The sequence below is a fragment of the Cupressus sempervirens genome, chromosome 10, assembly GCF_028749045.1.
Source record: "Cupressus sempervirens isolate cs-2001-9-10 chromosome 10, ASM2874904v1, whole genome shotgun sequence".
Taxonomy (NCBI): Eukaryota; Viridiplantae; Streptophyta; class Pinopsida; order Cupressales; family Cupressaceae; genus Cupressus; species Cupressus sempervirens.
Window position 1 is genome coordinate 501,216,897 of NC_143127.1, and position 8,049 is coordinate 501,224,945.

The window sequence follows — 8,049 nt, forward strand, 5'->3', positions numbered from 1 at the left end:
ATGGGACGTCTCTTATATAATTATAATATGAACTTCACTGTCATTCATTCCTTATATTCTATCTGAGACACTTTTGATTGTCTTTTTATTCTTATGCCAGTTGTTCAAATATACAAATTTGATGGATACAAAAGGAACTGAGGTCTAGTCTAAATTGTTGTCCATACAAATCGGGAGGTTTTTATCTCCCTCCCATTCACCTTACAATAACTTCTACAAATACAAGTGACATCATTTGGAAGTCATCACTTCCTCATGATATACACCAGGGGTAGGCCCATTAAAATCACATAAGATGCATATTCATGAATCATTGTCCTCTTGTTTGCTAGAATTTATTGATCACAGAGAATCATCACTACACGACTTACTCCCTCTTAATCAATATGATCAAGATTGCAGAAGGTTGACTGAATCATATCATCTATTTGCTCCCTCTCTTTCAAGGTTGTCTCTAATGAAATGTCAATCTCCCTCTGAATCTGAATCACCCTCTTTTTCCTGCAAGAACATTCTTGGAAAAGATCAAGGCACATAGCTCTTATAGTACGTATATAAATACAAAACTAAGGAGGGACTAATATAATGTTCAATTTGGTCATTTGTATAGAAACAAACCCAAATTTTGCACTCGCACGAAGCTATTTATTTAAGGTTGAATATAATCCCTAATCTATAAGAATTCTATTCTAATACTTCATATATTAAAATTTAATGCTCATGATTAGATTTCATTTAGTTTCTATTCGTAATGGAAATATTAGAAAATTCACAAAATCACTAATAATTTAAACTCTTCAATAAAGGTAAACATTCACATATTTCTACTTACCTTAGTTATGTCAATGTTTGAAGTGGGTTAGGTGAATATTCCCTTGAGACACATGATTATATTTGGAGGGCTTTCTTATACCTTATTTGAGAGTCATTACCATGCTCTTAAGGTGACGTAAGGGATCAACCCCAACTATGGGTCTGGTAACAAGGGTTGCTGAACTCATATAACTCAGCCAGGTCATCAATCGTACTTGGCAACTTACCTTCTAGAACTATATTTATTGGACGTGCATTAGCGACACTTAAAACAAAGAGATTTGCGCAGATGGTGAAGAGTTTGGCGGTTATAGATGTAAGGAAACTTGGCAACAAAGAATATAATCATTTCCACATAACCCATAATAAATTTGAAATAAACACGGAATTAAAATCCATATGCAAGAGAATAGACAACATACCCACAAAATTGTGACACAAGATATACCCTGAGAAACCCTCATTGAGAGAAAAACCCAGCCTCCAGAAGCATCCATCATCATGTATTATTCAGCAAAAATACCATTGTCATACAATCATGGAAACCTTCATGGCCATAGCCACAACTGAGCAAACTATGTGAACAAGCATGAATCCACACATCCCATGCCATGCTTCCAACCTTCACAAATGCTCGCATGGCTAACCTGTCAAGCCTTGTCCCGCTCGACTCTTGCCTTTTGTCTTCTCTTTGTCACTCTCTATATACAATAACTACCCTTGTGGCTGCTTATATAGTAGCAAGTCCCACAAAACCACTAAGTGGTATTACATGAGCCATGTGCTACCTAACCCACTGACCCCACATTTAATATTGGGTATTTAATTCTTTTCCCCAATATTAAATAATTACATAAAATATTTTCACAATGTTACAATACAACTCATCAAGAATATTCTATGAAAATCTTTACATGTTGCACGTCCATCTAGGCACAACATTACATAAAATATAACAATATTATGCAATGTGTGCAACACCCATTATCTCAACAATAGACACTGATACTAGATCAATAATATCTACAATGGATTAATTTATAAACCAATGACAAACTTCAAAAACGTGAACAGTCGACACCTATAGACATGTCCTTCGTGACTCCAAGACATCTCATGTATAATAAAATGTCATCAAAGATGCCAACCATGACATAAACAATGTAATATCACTCACAATGCCATACGATTGCTTCAATAATCTACTACGGATTGGTAGATCGACATAGTTAGATCGAGATGTTTCACTCTTGCTGTGGATGAGCCTTTGCTACCACGTTCTTTTCCTCCCTGGTGAACAGAAACACATGAATGATGATGTAGGCTAAGCGAAATCAACAACCTGTTTGGGGTTTAAGGGGTGGGATAAATGATTTATGCGGTGCTGCATGCATGAAACTCACTCCAGCTGATGAATCCAAACCGACATTTGCACTAGTAGCTCCTTATCGAGATCCAGTAGATCCAGTTGAACCGACAGTTGCCCATAGAGGCAGCAGATATTGATCTAAGATAAAAACTGATGTGATATTTCTCTTTTCTCACGTCTAAGAAGAATTCCCATGCAACTAGCATAGCTGTTCTTAAACATAAAGGGACTGAACACAAAACTCATTTGGTAAATGCATCTGATTTGGCTCCCTCATGGGACTGACCATTGTAAACATAGGGCAACAAATTAGGTTCCAGGCGCTTCAGATTGGTCACACCACCGTGCTTGTAGAAGTGGGAGGAGATAGCCGAGCGTATTCAGAAGTGGCGATGATCCTAGAAAAGTTGTATATTTCCATCATTTGAGGAAGGGCACGACACACCTACTTATAAAGATCTAAGGTGCACTTTCTGGCCTCTTCTAATGTCTGCAAGCTTCCCAATGTCACCACCGATCTTATTGGGGATGTCATTTCTCTTTCTTTTGTTTTTCGCTTACGATGGCTATTTCATTTTATTAGCCGGCTTTCCCTATGAGATTCTCACACCTGAAAACTATTTCCCATAAATGGTTTTAGACGGCCAAAAGATAGTTCGTCCTCTTGTCAATAATGGTTTCAGACAACATTGAATGGCTTGTAATTAAAGGTACGCAGAGAGTGTGTTGGAAAGCAACAATTGATCAGTCCAATCTTATCATCAAAGATTTGATCAGATCAATTATAATCTGCACCTTACACGTTTTTTTATTTATGAAACACACTCATGGTTTGGGAGTTGAGGCTCAAAAGGCAGAACAAAGTTGTCTTACACCCATAAATATCATGGGATGCAAAAATATCACCGCCCCTGCCAATGTCATAGCTCTGCAATAAATTGGCATATCTTAAGTTCCCCCTAAACAATTCACCTTTTTTAGCTACTATAAACCACTGAGCATCCATTAATGAATTTGCTGGTATAGTAACTTTAAGCAGTCGGAGACCACAAAACTGTGTAAAAGTAAAATTAATGAAAACTCCTGCAATTCTACAGAAACTTTGAGATTCTTGTTTTCTAGTTTTGGCCAAGTGGGTTTGGGTGAAAATATGAGTAAAATGTTGAAATAGGGGCAAAAATGGCAGAACGGAAGTGGATTTTATTGTTTGTTTTGTTTTAGTTGTGTGTGTTTTTGTGTGTTTGAAACACGTGAGTTTAAGTTTAATTCACGCAATGGGCATAGGAACGTATTGAATTGTCGTAAGTGCCATGCATGAAGGCATCTATCTGTTAAGGAATTGGAAAATTTAGGCTGGCTTTCCATTTTTAACCTTTTGTTTTTTCGAATTCGTCTCTTTGTTTGTTTATCCAGTTCATTATTTAGAACGCTGGAAGTCTCCAAATTTAATGTCCTTGTTCCTTTAAATTAAGCCTGTAAATACAGTTTGCATATTCATTTATCCTCTTCTTTTGAAATTTTTTAACTTCGGTGATCTTGATGCTGTCTCTGATTTTATACTAGGAATGTTAAGATGTGCAAAGGTAGCTCAAAGCTCTCTAACTGCAGCCAAATTCGTATTGTCCACTGTAGAGATGAATCTACATAGGTCTAGTACAAAGCTGAATAATGCGCCTTAGGTTCAAGATAAGCTACAAGAAACAACCTCTATTATGATTGACAAGGCTCCTAAACAGTTAGGAGGATCTTTAGAATCTAGAAAAATACAGAGTGATCTCATGTTCAGGGTTGGGGCTAAGAATTCGCTTACGCAATCCACAATAGAAGCTAGTTTTGGAGAGCTTGTTAGTCTAGAAAATCGTATACTTAAATTCCAAATGAGAAAGCCTATGCAAAACTCATGAAAGGCTACTCGGAAATGGACAAGGTTTCTGATTTGGCTAATTTTCTTATCAAAGTACATTGGGAGGAAGGCTCTGTTTCCACAAAAAATTCTCCTAGTGCTCAAGTGATTGATGCTTATATTGCATTGGGTTGGATGGACAAGGCACACAATATTCTTGATGAAGTAACTGCAGTTGAGGTTCTAGTAGGACCTAGAGTTTATTCTTCACTCCTAAAAGCTTATTGCAAAGCACGATGACCTACAGAGGCTACTATACTTCTGAAGGAAGTTAGGAAGGCAAGACTTCAGCTTGATGCCAGTTGCTATGATGATCTAATTGAGTTACGTGTGTCTGTAACGACCCTTTCCAATAGGCCACTAAAAAAATCCCTAAATTTAATACACTGCTGAAAGTATATTGCTGAATAAAATAAATAATAGTGCCAATGTATTCATTCAATGAAAACCAAATGTTTTTACAAATGATATGACAATTTTCAGCACCAAAACATTATGACATGGCACATTACAGAGAAACCCTAACTGGTTGTATACAATTGAGAACTTGTTGCAACTATAGATTGAAATGAAGAACCTGGATTGATCAAATGGTGGAGACTGAATGCTGAAGATGATATGATGAAAGTGCAACTCCAATTGAAACTTCAAACCAGCAATTAAGCACAAGTGAAAGGACTGAAATATCCTTCCCACAGCTGCAATAATTCAGGTGATCTTTCACACCCTCAAAATTGCGTACCAATTGAGGGTTTTCGTTCTCAATGGCCAATTGTGACTACTTGCAGAAACCCTAGGCTCCACAACACACATAAGCAAAAATCAATAATAAATCTCGATGATAGGCAATGAGCCCTCAATGCCTATTTATTCTTATTTTCCTCGATAGGTCGGCCTCCTTTTAATTTTTTCTCCACTTCTTCCAGCAACCTCTAGAAGATTTTTTATTTAATATATAAAGTTACCTTGTTATATATATATATATATATATATATTTAAAAAAAAAAAATTGATAACATTATAATTAACTCCTCCAAAAAAATGGGACATTACAGTGTCAAACAGAGACCTACGTGGTGCTCTAGATCTCTTCACAAATATGAAAGACACTAAGATTGCATCATCAACATATAACTACTAGCCCTTGATAGAATTTACAAATCAAAGTAAGCAAGATTTGAGGGTTTGTTTGCTGGAGGAAGTAAAAGATGATCAAGCAGATGTTGTTGGTGTGCATGATGGGAATTCTATCTTAGACTTCTTCTACAAAAAATAGCTAATGCATGATGTAGATAAGGCTTTAAAGAAGATGAAAAAGCTAGGCTATCAGCCTAAAATTCACAAACTTTTTTTTTCTTTGGTACAAGGTTACTATACTACAAGAGGCAAGTATGAAGAGATAATAATGTTGTGAGCGGATGTGAAGAAGATGGCATTGAAGTTTCAAATACTAGAGTAAAGCCCTTATGTTTTGATCAAGAACTTCTTGACAATATTTTGTATGTGTTTGTTAGAGAGGGTTTTTTCAGAAAAGCCCTCAAAGTGATTTCTATTATGGAGTGGGAGAATATGTTTATAGACAAAGTCAAATACAAACAGGTTTATTTGAAGTATCATAGAAACCTTGCTACAAAAATGAAAACTTGCAAAGTACAAACTAAAGTGCAATTTACAAAAAGAAAACAAGTGATGACTTATAAAAGGTGGGCATGCTTAGATTAGAATTCTTCATATATTGGTCGTGGAGTGTCAGGGGAAAAACTTCCATGTTGAGGCTCCACATGCACTACTCCTATTACTAGTAGGCTCTGCATAGATTATGCAAGGTTCTTAGATACTATTGCCAGTTGAATCAAGGTGCTTAGTGAGAGGTGGGGCATGTCATTGAAAGGAATAAAGGCATCCAACCCGTTAATGAAATTTTTGGTAATGACATTTGTGCAATGAAATACATGATCACTTTGTAATTACAACCTTTCAACAGTGACATATGACAATTATAGTTCCTTAAAAATCAATGCATAAGAAAAAGAAAAGAAAATTCACTCTAAATAAATAGATACAAGCCACTAATGTGACTAAAACCCCAAACTTGAAGTACACTGATAATGAGCAATACCTAGAAACAAAATCCATGAAAGCTTTACTACCATTCATTATAGTAAACTAATATTGGAAAAGAAAACTATTATTTCCAACTCAATGGATGCACAATGTGATTTGAGTAATTGAAACTAAAATGGTGAACATACAAATTTAAACCAAATGAATACCTTGCATGAACAAAATTTCTAAGAAAATATTCATTTCTTCCAACTCAGCACTAGCAGATATAGAAAACAATTAATAAATAAATAAATAGTTTTTTCAACACATTTTGTTTTAGTAGCAGTGGTGGAGAAAATCAAAGCTTATTTTGGCACAGGCAATAAGGATGCTAGAAAAGTTTGATGTACATTTTGTGATCACATTTTACTTTAAATTTTCCATAACTTTTCTAATTAATCCAAATCCAAATTATGCATATCTGGAGGTCATTGCAAACCACATTTCTTTGAACCATCCTGTTAAACTATTCACGTACCTTGTCTATACTTCCACATTTTGGGTTCATGTCTGCAAGGGAGTTGTAGCCAAATCTCAAAAACTCATGTGTCTGGAAAACACCTCTACCTATTATGCTTGGATGTATGCAATATCCTTTCTCTAAATTCACAGACATAATATAAAGCAAAGTTAGGCCCAAATAATGTTTTTTGTCTGAAATTATATGTCATGTTTAGGTTGTTTGAATCGTGTCAAAGAGTAGAAGCATTTGGATCATATATGACAACACATGAGTTCCAATTGGGAAGGCTTTTGGATCATATAGACAACTCAGTTTTGCAAGTCTCGGTAAGATACATGTTTTAGTTTTCTGTTTACAGATAGAAGCTTTGATATTTGAAAAGATGCATAGTTCTTCCACCTCAAATTTAAGTTCTCAAACATACAAAATATTAGATGCTTTTACATGTCCTCATCTTAGAAAGGCATCTTGAGACATTTGAAGGGAAGTAAAGGAGAGCCCATTGCTTGGATGTTAACAATGATAAATATATTTATTGTATTTGATCTCTCTTTAGATTTCCGAAGAATATAATCATTTTTCATTTTTAGGTAAATTTAAGTCTTAATATATTTCTCCCAGGGCCAAAGGGAGGTGTAAGGCTCAAATGTTGTACTGACACGACAAACCAATTATCTTGCATACTCTATTTTGGGCACTATAAATTTATTATTGTAGCAATTGAATGTTATTTGTTTTTTCAAAGTATAATTTGTATATGCTTGACTATATGTATAGAAAATTAACTTAGAATTCTAGAAAATTAGAATAATATATTATTATAATTAGAATTGATAAGTAACAATAAAATTCTCAATTGATAGTGCTAGTTCTTGTTATTTTAATTAAAGAAGTTTATTATTAATTATAGATTTATTTTAAATAATAAATGTAGAATTATTAGTATATAAATATACATTTACATTAAAAATAATATTTAAGCTATATACTAGTATATTCATATAGTATAATAGAGAGTAGTTAGATAATTTAAAGATAAATATATAATCTTTTACTTTTAGATATATTAGAAATAATTTTTATTTTTATGCTTTGTAATGGCTTGATGTTATTAAGAAATGAATCCGTCTCCTTTAATGAATTACTTGGTGACCAAGGCTATTTTAAAATGTATAGAGATATACTTTAAGGTATTGCTAAAATATGTATTTTGGTACCCTTTTTTGTAAATCATCATATGCTATTTACACATCAAAATATAATTTTTAATACCTAAAACATCATCATCATCTCTCTCTCACACACTCTATGTGTGTGTGTGTGTGTGTGTGTGTGTGTGTGTGTGAGAGAGAGAGAGAGAGAGAGAGAGAGAGAGAGAGAGAGAGAGAGAGAGAG

General features: G+C 34.4%; 1 pseudogene; it reads left to right on the forward strand.

Annotated features, from left to right (window-relative positions):
- The first annotated feature begins 2,855 nt into the window (after nt 1-2,855).
- LOC149534862 (pentatricopeptide repeat-containing protein At1g03100, mitochondrial-like) lies at nt 2,856-5,807 on the forward strand (annotated as a pseudogene).
- Nucleotides 5,808-8,049: the final 2,242 nt, after the last annotated feature.